This window comes from Cynocephalus volans, chromosome X, assembly GCF_027409185.1.
Source record: "Cynocephalus volans isolate mCynVol1 chromosome X, mCynVol1.pri, whole genome shotgun sequence".
Taxonomy (NCBI): Eukaryota; Metazoa; Chordata; class Mammalia; order Dermoptera; family Cynocephalidae; genus Cynocephalus; species Cynocephalus volans.
The window spans coordinates 148,326,068-148,339,193 of NC_084478.1; positions in this window are offsets into that span (position 1 = coordinate 148,326,068).

A 13,126-nucleotide genomic window follows, 5' to 3' on the forward strand; every position below is an offset into this window, starting at 1 on the left:
ACAGGGATGTTACAGAGGGAAAACCATGTGAAGACACAGGTACAAGCCATGGAGAGAGGCCTCAGAAGAAACCAAACCTGCTGACACGTTGATCTCAGACTTCTAGCCTCCAGAATTGTGAGACAATAAATTTCCGCTGCTTAAGCCACCCAGTGTGTAGTTTGTTATGGCCTAGTAAAGAAATGCAGTGAAAAACTAGATGCTTTCCCCCTACGATCAGGATCAAGGCAACGGTGTCCCGTCTCACCCCTATCATTTAACACCTCAATTAAAGTCCTAGAAAATACAGTAAGACAAGAAAGAGAAATAAAATGTGTTCAGATATGGGAAGAAGAAATAAAACTGTCTTTGTTTGTGGGTGAAAGGATTATCGATCCCAAATAATCAACAACAACACCAAAAAGTCCTGGAACTAATAAATGGTTATAGCAAGATTAACATACAAAAGTTAGTTGCTTTTTCATATACCGGCAATGAGCAACTGGAATTCTAAATTTAAAATAAGATGAATTTACATTAACACCAGAAGAGTGAAGCACTGAGGTGTATATCTAACAAAATATGTACAAGATCTGTGTAAGAAAATCTATAAAACTATGATGAAAGAAATCAAAGATGCAAATAAATAGAAAAATATCCCATGTACATAGATAGGAAGACTGTTTAAATATTGTCAAAATATCGGTTCTTTCCCAACTGATTCAATTCCCAACTGATCAATTTCCCATTGATCTATAGACTCAATGCAATCTCAATAAAAATCCCAGCAAATTATTTTATAAGGTACACATATGTATGCCTTTGCATATGCATTATCTACATCTAAAAAGTTCATTAGAAACTGCTAATGATGATTGCCTCTGGGGTAGGAGCAGGAGATCTGGGGGGAGACTTGTTTTCACATACTTAGTGCCTTGAATATTAAACCAGATGCATGTATGTAGATAAAAATTTAGGCTAGAAAAAAATTTATGCTAGAGCACACAGCTACTAAGGGATAAGAAAGGGACTGAAGCCACATCTTCTGAACAGTAGGTAAGCCCACTGTTTTTTCACTATCCCACCCTATGATGGTGGACAAGGGAAGGGGGTTTCTCTCTGGGGGATAATGGTGAGACAGAGAGATGGAAAGAGCCTCATGGTCAGATGAGGAGAGTGCTAGGCTAAGAGATGAGAACATCATCCTGCAGATCATGGAGAATTGCCCAAGTTTTACGCAGGGGGTACTTTGATCAAAGTGATAGCAGTAACCTCTCCTCTTTGACCTCTGCCCAGAAATCCACCCAGTCAGGCTTCAAAGGGGCAAATTGGGAAAAAGAGGGTATCTTAGTCCATTCAGTCTGCTGTAACAAAATACCACAGACTGGGTAACTTATAAACAACAGAAATCTATTTCTCACAGTTCCAGAGGCTGGGAAGTCTAAGATCAAGGCAGCAGCAGATTTGCCAGCAGATTGAGTGTCTGGTGAGAGCTCTCTGCTTCAAAGATGGCCCCTTGTTGCTCTGACCTCACATGGTGGAAAGGGAAAGGGAGCTCACTTGAGGTTCTTTTATAAGGGCCCTAATCCCATTCATGAGGATGGAGCCCTCACGACTTAATTGCTTCCCAAAGGCTCTACCTCTTAATACTATTACATTGGGTATTAGGTTATAGCATAGAATTTGGGGGACACCAACATTCAGACCATAGAAGAGGGACTCCGTTAGAACTGAAAAAGTAGCATATAGAATGACTCTCTTTTAATAGAAGCTAATTAAATAAACAGCAGTGGGTTCCAGGAGTGACGGAAACACCTAGTACCACAGGAAGTAATGGAGCAATGACTTGATCAGAAGCTGAGGAGAGAGCATGTATATAACTAATGATCAATTAGGAGACAGGTAGAAGGTCTGGGAAAAAAGCACCAGGAGTAACTCTAACATTCACGGCTACACTTCACACTGATTGCTTTTTCTCTTGGACAAAGAAATCGAGGAAGCTGTGATCATTTCAGAATTATTCTCAGTGTTATGAAAGAATCTAGGACCTAAAAGTCATTGTGTTTTCACATGGAAGCCGAACTATAATGTAATAATATGCATTTATATAGCAACATTCATCTAAGGCAAAAACATGCTTCCCCAGCATTGACTGATTAATCCTCAAAATGTCCTTGTGAAGGAGTTGGTGAGCTTGATTATCTCCATTTCACAAAAAAGAAAAAGGCAGCCATTGAGGTACAAGTAATTTGGGTGAGAATAGATTCAGTCCATATACAGAATTAATACTAGTATTAATACCCAAGGCACTGGTGAAGTGTGCCTGGTCGTGGGAGGGGGTCCAGGCCCTAGCTCCAAGCCTCAGGTCTCTGGGGGTGGCCTGAGGTGCTGGCATGGCGTGCCTGGTTGTGGAGGGGCGTCTGGTCCCCAGCCATAAGCCTCAGGTCCCCAGGCAGGCCCAGATGTGCTGGCGTGGTGAGCCTGGTTGTGGGAGGGGGTCTGGTCCCCTTCTCCATGCTTTGGGTCCCCACATGTGTCCTGAGGCACTGGTGCATTGTGCCTGTTTCTGGGGTCCAGTCCCTAGCTCCAAGCCTTGGGTGCCCAGGGGGGACCTGAGACACTAGCATGATGTGCCTGGTTGTGGGAGGTGTGTCCAGTCCTCAGATCCATGCCTCAGGTCCCTGGGCAGGCCCTGAGGCACTTGTGCAGTGTGCCTGGTTGTGGGACGAGGGTCTGGTCCCTCTCTCTATGCTTCAGGTCCCCAGGTGGGCCCTGAGGCACTGGTGGAGTGTGCCTGGTTATGGGAGGGGGATCTGGTCCCCAGATCCAAGCCTTGGGCACCTGGTTGGGCCCTGAGGTGCTGGCACAGTGTGCTTGGTTGTGGGACAGGGGTTGGTTCCCAGCTCTATGCCCTGTGCCCCCAGGTGGGGCACCTTGGTGCTGGTAGTGTGAGTGGTTGTGCGTGCGGGTCCAACCCATGGATCTATGCCTCATGTCCCCTGGTAGACCCCAAAGCCCTGGTTGTGTGCCTGGTATGGAACTAATTTTTTGTCCTTTGCTTACTTCTAAAACGGGAGATCTTCCTGTGGGAACGAGTACTTGAGCTGTTTGGTTGAGCTAAATTGCTGCTTTGCTGCTGCTTTTTGTGCAGCTCAGGGTTTAATGGTTGACCTTATAGGTACTTCCAGCTCTCCAGAGATCTGCTGGATCTGTGTTGTGTAGAATCTCTGATCTGGGCCTGAGTGTTTTCGGCAAACTGTAGTCCATGCAATTCTGCATTCCTGACCAGTCTCCTCTGAGTTGTCCTGCGCTGATTCAGGGGTGGATCAGCTGTGCTTGCTGTGGGCCCTTCTCCCCCACTGACCATGATCCAAACACTTCCCATGGGACGGGCCCTGCTCTGGTCCCTTGTGATGCCTCACTGGCCTCTGTGTGGCTCCCGTTTTTCAGCTGTTTTGGCTCCTTGCTCCTGCGTGGGTCCACGGGAACCCTATTCGTGGTCTTGCTGTCCTGGGGGCCACCAAGTCCCTTGTCTCCCCTGCAGCCTCCAAGCAACTCCATCTGAAGATCACAGCTGCAGCTTCTGCTGGCTCCTGCTCCATGCACTTAGCAGCTCCAGCCTGGAAGCAGCTGTGGCCCGAAACATTCAGAGCAGTTTTTTCTTCCTCTCATCACAGTTTCTCCTGCCTTCATGAACACCGTGGGTCTCTACTCCTCTTCCCCTCAGCTCCTGCGGCCCCAGCTTGGATGATGCTACATTTTTATAGCTGTAAATTGGTTGATTTGTGGGAGAGAGTGACACTGGGGACGGTCTATTCCTCCATCTTGACTGGACGTGATTACAATTTTTATTCTAGGAATTCCTCCTCTATTGCCAACCTTGGTGTACAAAGACTTGAGTTTATTAGAGAGATGACGGATTTCTTTATAAGGCACAGAAGTTGACCATGGTTGGACACTGAATGCCATAATCTCTGAATCTGCCAAATCAGAGGTGTTCTTGCCATTCAAAATTGGGGTACAATTCACATACAAGAAAATGCACAAATCATGAGCGTAGAGATCAATGAACTTTGAAAAACATATACGCTGGTATAAGCACCACCGCAGTCAAGCTATAGAATATTTCCCTCATCCCAGAAAGGACTCTCATCCCCTTTCTAGTCAATTCTACTTCCAGTGACAACTACTATCCTGATGCTATAATTGTAGCATAGCTTTTCCTGCTCTAGTTTTTGTATAAATGGCACCATACAATATCTGGCTTCTTTCTTTCAACTTAATGTTTCTGGGCTTCATCTATATACAGTTGTATATCATGTCAATGACAAAACTAAGTCTGAAATCAAATTAACAAAGGCCGTTTATTCATAACTTTGTTGCAAGGAAACCTAGCTGGCATCACTTTTGTGTTAGCAGGAGTTCAATGGTGTTAGAAAGGAAAGTAAGCTTTATAGAGCAAAAGGAGGGGACCCTGAGACAGTCTCTGACTGGCAAGTGTTCTGTTAGGGTGGGATTTTTGGAAGCAAGGGAGACTTTCCAAGTGGCTTTCAGGGGTACATTTGGCAGTTCTCTCTTAGGTGTAAGGAGGCAAATGAGCAGTTTGGAACATTTTACCTGAGGAAGGAGTGTTCAGTGCTAGGAGTGGAGGGTTTTCTGTGGCCAGCCTTTTCCTAAAACAAGTGGAGATCAATGGGGTGCTTTTTTTGTGGTCAAAGTGTCATAACTGTCCTTTGGGTGGTAGGCTGCCAGGAACAGGGATTCTTTGGGTACCTGACAAAGGTACATGAAGAAAAAGGAGGTGATGTACAAGAGGCATTTAGAATGCCAAATACAAAGTTACTATGTTGCTGTACTTCACCTGCATGACATATAAAACTGCACTATATTTTTAAACATATATTCTCTCTTTTAAAGGACTTTACCTTTCAGACAGTTGCTTCCTCTTTTTCTCTCATATCCCGCACATTATCCAAACAGTGTTGGTTCTATCTTTGAAACATCGTCCTAATCCCACCATTTCTCCCCATCTTCACTGCTTCCTTGGTTCAAGCCACTATTCCTCTTTTGCTTAGATTACTGCAAAAACCTCCTAACACATTTCTCTGCTTTCGCTTTCCTCTCATGTGGTCTATTTGAGCCTATTAAAATGTATGTCAAATCTTAAGTGCACAACCATAAAACAATAAAAAAAGTCAAATCATGATGCCTGCTTAAAACTCTCCCGTAGATTCTCGTCCCCTACAAACTCTCCAATCTCATCCATCATTCCACCTCTTGTTAACTCTGTTCCAGCTCCGCTGACTTCTCTGCTTTTCCTCGAACGTGGCAGGAACACTCCTGCCTCAAGCTTTTGCACCTACTATTCTCTCGCCTTGGGATGCTCTTCCCTCAGACAGCCACATGGCTCATTCCCTCACTTCCTTCCGGTTTCTGCTTGGTGAATTTTACTAGGTGTACCTACATCGGTATTCAGATTATTGTGTAATAAGTTTGGTTTCTTAACTGAAATCTGCAGTGCTGTTTCTTAAAAATGTTGAAGGACATAGTGCTGTGCAGTTACTCCAGTTTTGTTTGTTACATATTTTCTGATTTGTAATTTAGTTTCAGTTGATGGATTCCCTGAAGTATTTTTGAGTATCTACTGTGTGCAAAGTATGTCTAGATGCAGTTACAGAGATTTCGCACAGCCCCGTGAGAGGAAATGGGCCCGGATTAGGATATGGGCTGTGAGAGTACATGGAAAGGGCAGACATGGACTTAGTTTTGTCAGGAGTATAGCCAGGATTTGACAACCGATTGAATGTAAGGGGCAAGGGGAAGGAGGATTGACTTCTTTTGATCTTGTTGCTACTCATCCCACTCTTCAACATAGGTATACGGAAAACTTCCCTGAACTCCTATCACGTGAAGCGCTGTGGAGAAGCCCTTTGCATGCTGTGCGTAGTGTAAGGGAGCTTCACAGACAACACTCAAATAGGGATTTGAGACTCAAGTGACTGAAAAGTCTATGGCACAATTCTCGTGATGTCTGTAACTTTGCTTTCAAATAATTCAGCATAGACGGAGTGTTAGTACATTATAATTAATCTAAGTGCAGCTGGCATTCTGATTAGAGACGTACCTGGAATGGCTGTCCTGGCGTTTCTGTGATTACCTTATCCCAATCCACTCACAGTCACTCTACTACTCAGCAGTGTGAATGTCAAAAATGGTTGTTCTACTGGAGAGCTTAGTGACTTGCTAGATCTCATGAAGAAAGTTAGAAATGGATAATTTTGTAACATGTTGATTGGTAAAAATATTTCGTAGACATCCCCCACACTTGTATGTACAAGGATATAAAAATCAGCACAGTTCTGCTGCATTTATCCTTAGGAATGTCACCTTAGGCTAACATGATTCTTGTCTAATGTTCTCATATGTCTGCCTCGAGTGTTTAGAGCATCTGGGAAAAGGAAAGTAAAAGGAAGGAAGGAAAGAAAGATAGAGAGAAAGAAAGAACTTCTTTTGAGCTCAGTATAGGTTGTATAAATTGCTTTTGTGCTTGCTTGCTTAATAAATGGTTAGATAGTAAATACCTGTATGTGTGGCGGAATGTTGTCTGAGGGCTCCTTTCTTATACCCAGGTACCAAGGCTGTGGGGGGAGTGTTAATCTTCATTCAAGTCAAACTTCTTTGGCAGCTGTTGTCATCTTTCCAAAAGAAGTCAAGTGTTGTGTGTACGAAAATAGCTTAGGCCCATTTGTAATATCTCACCATCCTGTGATACAAAATACAAGCAATACTAACATGTAAAATAGGTGTAAGGAAGTTCAACTACTTTAAAGTTTATAACATGATATCGATTAGGTGATTTTGAAAATGTTAAACATATGATTTTTTTTTTCTCAATTTTTGGCAGCCCTGATTTGCTAAAGCCTTATCCAAGGTTTAGTTTACCAATTATTATGAACCCAATGTTTATGTTAACCCCAAATTCATATGTTGAAATCTAATCCCCAATGTGATGGTATTTGGCGGTGGGTCCCCATGACCTAATTAGGTTGTAATGGTAGAGCCCGGGATGAGTCCCCTTTTAAAAAGAGGCCAGAGAGCTAGCTTGCTCTCTTTCTACCACATAAGGATATCAAAAAGAAGTCAGCAGTCTGCAACCTAGAAGAGGGTCTTCCCCAAATCTTGATTCTGCTAGCAATCAGATTGGAACATCCATTCTCCAGAACCATTGAGAAATAAATTTCTGTTGTATAGAAGCCACCCTGTCTACAGTAGTTTGTTACAGCAGCTGAACTGTCTAAGATACATATTGTACAGCCTAGCAAAGCCTGTGATTATGCTGCTGTCACTTTAGGCTTCTGGGGAAGAAAAACCACTTAGGTATTTTGCGCCTGGTTACTTGTGTTATCTCTATCCATGCAACATGCATCTGATGATAAGAGAGTGGTTCAAGGATAGGGAGAGAAAGCAACTGAAAGTCCAAGGAAGGTAAGAGCAAAGAGCCCTGAAGAGACTTATGAAAAACTGACAAGAGTTGTGGGTGAACTGCTGAAAGTCATCGCTGCCCGGTGCCCTAAAGACAGCTGACAATTGACATGATATTTTTCCTGTTCCTTTTACACAGTGGGAAAACCATGGCTTTGCTTTATTTATGAGGCCACTGAATACTTGTAGTTTAAAATGAGTTTTCAGACCTGTTTGATATTTGATTAAAGAAAAGCAATCTTGATTGAAACTGGCCTTTCTGGGAAATTAGGCTATTCTCTCTCTCTCCTGATTTCATGCAGGTCAGATAGATAACTCAGTTTTGGTTTGGTGAATTAGAACCTCACCATGAGTTACTCCATTTTTATTTTTAATCTCATCTGTTGGGGCCTAGTGAAAGAGCCTGGTCCAAAACAATGGGCTCCTATAATCTTTATTTAAGACATAGAACGGTAATGGTTTTAATTGTTGTACCTCTTTTCCCTGTGTAACAGATAGGAAGAAATAATTACGTGAATACTCAAGCACTATGTATTCATTGAGGTCTGGATGGATTGCACTTCAGTAATTTCTCTATTAGGAGAAGGAAAACTGAATGTGGCCACCACTTCCAAACTTAGCCTCTCTCTTTTATTGTAAAGACAAGGAAGTTTTACAAGAAAATTCAGTTGATTTAAGCATTACAAAGACACAAGGATATTTGCAGAATTATGGCTAACATGTGAAAGACTAGTAATATCATTGAAGTAAGCAAGGTGACATTCCCTACTGCAATTTGCAAAAGGTTAGGGTGATCCAAAAACCAAAACTTGATCTTTGCAAACATTCTCTCACCACAGCAGCTTCCCAGTATCCTTACATATCAATTAGTAACTTGTCTGGCCTTGAGCCAGCAACCTTGCTGTGTTTCAATTCTTTCTCTTACAAGAGAATCTAGATTGGGGAAAGTTTCCTGTTTTTTGCAAGGTTAACATTTTTATATGTACTTTTAAGAAGTTAGACTATACCTGAAACTGCAGGGTTTTGGAAAACCAGGCCCTGTGAAATAAATGTGCTTTATGTATACTCCACATTTAATTCATTCCCAAGTAAAAAAGTCTGAAGGGCTGAGAAAATGGGCGTCTTGAAAACCGATGAAGACATTGCTTTTCAAGAAAAGGTAACCTGAAGTAACCTGATATTAATCAGTTAGTTATTTCTCTATTGTCCTGTTTCCCTGTTCTTTCTTTGCAAGGAAAGTAACCTGGAAATAATCAATCCACTTTCTGTTCTTTGTTTCTGCTTTCTTCAGCCCTTCTCTATCTCAAAAACTAACTTCCTCTCTTGGATCATTGGAAAACTTATTCTATGTAATGAACTGAAATGTTGCCCAATTCTGGAATCACAAATAAAAAAAATTATGATCTTTAAACTAAATTATTGTAAGTTTGTCTCTTGACACATGATATCTATGAATTTGCAGAAATAAAGAAATATATCACAAATTTTTTATTAGTTATGAATATTCATGAGATACAAAGGTGATTGTCATTCCTTGTGCCCAAGATGTGAATGCCAGATTCATACTGGCAGCATGCCCATTACCAGAAATTGCAATTGTACCTTATGTCCCCTACCCAGTTATCCCAAACCTCCCTCCCCATCCACTTTTTGCCCACTCCACTTTGTATACCTAGGTATGCTCTCTCCCTCTGCAAGTCCAACACACCACTGTGGTCTTTCTATGTTTCCTTCTTTCTCTCTTAGCTCCCACATAGTATATTAAAAAGAAAAGACATCTAATTAAACTCTAATTGTAATTTTAATTTGATCTCTGAGCCCTCCCCCAGCCTGAACAGAAGGCAGGAATGTGACCATGACCAGGGGCCCAGGCAGAAATCACAGTAAGCCCTCCCCCTGCACAAGTGAAGACAATAGTGCCCTACAAATAAAACACTTCATGCAGGTGGTCCACCACAGCCACCAGCACAGCTTCTGCCACCATAAGGATAGCTCACTGCCATAGTAGCAGCTATGACTGCAGTGCAGTTGGCCTGCCACATGTTAAACTGTAATGACCACAAGGAGAGTCAATGGAGGAGCCTGGAAAGGAAATAGTAACAGAGAACTTCCCAGGTGTAGGGTGGGATCCAGACCTTCAGATCCAGGAAACTCAAAGGTCCCGAAACAGATTCAACCCAAAAGATCCCCCCAAGACATATTATAGTTAAAGTCCCAAACCTCAAAGACAAAGAGAATTCTACAAGCAGCAAGAGAAAAGCGTCAGGTCACTTATAGGGGAACACCTATCAAACTAACAGCAGACTTCTCAACCAAAACCCTATAGGCCAGAAGAAAGTGGAAAAATATATTCAAAATACTAAGAGAAAAAAACCTGCCAGCCAAGAATTCTTTACCCAGCAAGGCTCTCTTCAGAAATGAGAGAGAAAACGTGTGTTTCCCAGACAAACAAAAGTTGTGGGAGTTCACCACTGCACGACCAGACCTGCAAGAAATTCCCAAGGGAGTCATTCATCTGGAATCTGAATAATGGTGACTACCATCACAAATACACAAGAAAGAGCAAAACCCACAATTAAAGCAAAAATGCCAGCAAGAAAGAGAAAGAAGCTAAATCATTCTGCCGTAAATTCCCAACGCACATTGATGAAAAGAAATAAAAGGGGAAATAATGATCAAGAGTATTTAAGCCAAGTGAACAAGTAGCAATTAAATGACAGAAATTAAACAACACTTCTCCATAACTACTCTAAATGTGAATGGATGAAACTCCCTATTGAAGACACAGACTAACTGACTGGATTAAAAAGCTAGACCCAAGTATATGCTGTCATCAAGAGACACACCTCACATGTAAAGACACTCATAGACTGAAAGTGAAGGGATGGAAAAAGATATACCCTGTAAATGGAAACCAAAAATGAGCAGGAGTTGCTATTTTTATATCGGACAAAATAGACTTTAAACCAAAAAAAAAAAAAAAAAAAAAAACATTAAAAAGATAAAGAAGGCCATTACATAATGATAATTGAACTATCCAGCTAGAAGACATAACAATCATAAACTTGTATGGACCCAATACTGGAGCAGCCAGATATATCAGGCAAACAGTCTTAGACCTAAAGAAGGAGATAGGACCTAATACATTAAGAGTGGGTGATCTAAACACCCTTCTCTCAGTATAGGACAGGAGTTCTAGGCAACAAGTCAACAAAGAGACACAGGATTTAATGTACACCCTAGATCAACTGGACTTGGCAGATATATACAGAACATTTCACCCAACAGCTAAAGAATACACTTTCTTCTCATCAGCTCACAGTACATTCTACAGGATAGACCACATATTAGGTCAAAAATCTAGTCTCAGCACATTTTAAAAAACTGCAATCATTCCAACAATCTTTTCAGACCACAATGGACTAAAACTGGAGATTAACAATAAGTGAAATGCTGGAAGCTGTACATATACATGGAAAATGAATAATAGGCTCCTGAGTGACTTATGGGGTCCAAGAAGAAATTAAACAGGAAACAGAAAAATTTCTAGAAACTAATGAATATAAGGATACATCATACCAAAACTTGTGGGATACTGCAAAAGTTGTACTAAGAGGCAAATTTATTGCAGTTAATGCTTATATCAAAAAACGGACAGACTTCAAATAAATGAACTAACACTGTGCCTCAAAGAACTTGAAAAACAACAACAATCCAAAGCTAAAGGCAGTGGATGGAAAGGAATAATTAAGATCAGAGCAGAACTAATGAAATAGAGACCCCCAAAACAGTAGAAAAGATCAACAAAACTAAAAGTTGGTTTTTTGAGAAGATAAACAAAATAGCCTCACCATTATCTAAATTAACAAAAAAAGGAGAGAGAAGACCCAAATAACAAAAATTAGAAATGAAAAGGGAGACACTACAACTGATACCACAGAAATATAAAGATTCATTAGAGACTATTATAAACAACTGTACGGCAACAAATTTGAAAATCTGGTAAGTCTGGATAAGTTTCTAGACACACAGAAATTACCAAGACTGAACCAAGAAGAGATAGAAAACCTGAACAGACCAATAACAAGCAAGGAAATTGAAGTGGTAATTAGCAATTTTCCAACCAAAAAAAGTCTGGGTCAAGATGGCTTTACAGCTGAATTCTATCAAACTTTTAAAGAGGAGTTAATACCAATTCTCATGAAACTATTCCAAACAATTGAAACAAATGCTACTCTCCCAAACTCATTCTATGAGGCCAACATAACTCTGATACCAAAACCAGATAAAAACACAACAAAAAAAGAAAATTACAGGCCAATATCCTTGATGAACGTAGATGGTAAAATCCTCAACAAAACATTAGCAATTAGAATACAGCAACATATTAAAAAGTTATACACTATGATCAAGTGGGATTCATCCCAGGGATGCAAGGATGGTTCAACATATGAAAGTCAATAAATGTGATATATCACATCAACAAACTCAAGGACAAAGACCATATGATTATCTCAATAGATGCTGAAAATTCATTTGACAAAATTCAACATTCCATCATGATAAAGACTCTCAACAAATTAGGTATAGAAGGAAAATATCTTAACACAATAAAAGCCATTTATGACAAGCCCACCGCCAGTATTATTCTGAATGGGGAAAAATTGAAGGCCTTCTCCTTAAGGACAGGAACAAGATAAAGATGTCCACTCTCACCACTTCTATTCAACACAGTACTGGAGGTACTAGCTAGAGTAATCAGACAAGAGAAAAAAGTAAAGGGAATCCAGATTGAAAAAACATGAAAAACTTTCCCTATTTATAGATGGCATGATACTATATATAGAAAAATCAAAAAACTCTTAGAGCTGGTTAATAACTTCAGTAACATTGCAAGATACAAAGTAAATGCCCAGAAATCAGTAGCATTTATTTCCTCAAATAATGAATTAATAGAGAAATAAAGTAAGACCATTTACAATTGTCACCAAAAAAAATACAATACCTAGGGATCATTGTAACCAAAGAGGTGAAAGACCTTTACAATGAGAATTACAAACCACTTCTGAAAGTGATTAAAGAAGACACAAAAAGATGGAAAGATATTCCATTTTCTTGGACTGGAAGAATTAACATTGTGAAAATGTCTATACTACCCAAAGTGATCTACAGATTCAATGCAATCCCCATCAAAATACCAATGACATTCTTCACAGAAATGGAAAAACACAATCTTAACTTTCATATTGAAAAACAAAAGACCCCAAATAGCAAAAGGAATCCTGAGCAAACAAACAAACAACAACAACAAAAAAACAAAGCTGGAGTCATAATTCTGCCTGACTTCAAATTATACTACAAAGCTGTTGTAAATGAAACAGTATGGTACTGGTATAAAAATAGACATTCAGACCAGTGGAGTAGAATAGAGAACCCAGAAATCAATTCTCAGGCTTATAGCAATGTGATATTAGACATAGGCAACAAAAATCTACATTTGGGAAAAGACTGCCTCTTTAACAAGTGGTGCTGGGTAAGCTGGTTATCCACATTCAGAAGAATGAAAATACAAATGAATCTCTCACCATACACTAAAATCAACTCAAAATGGATTAAAGACCTAGGTTAAAGACCTGAAACTGTAAAATTACTAAGGGAAAATATA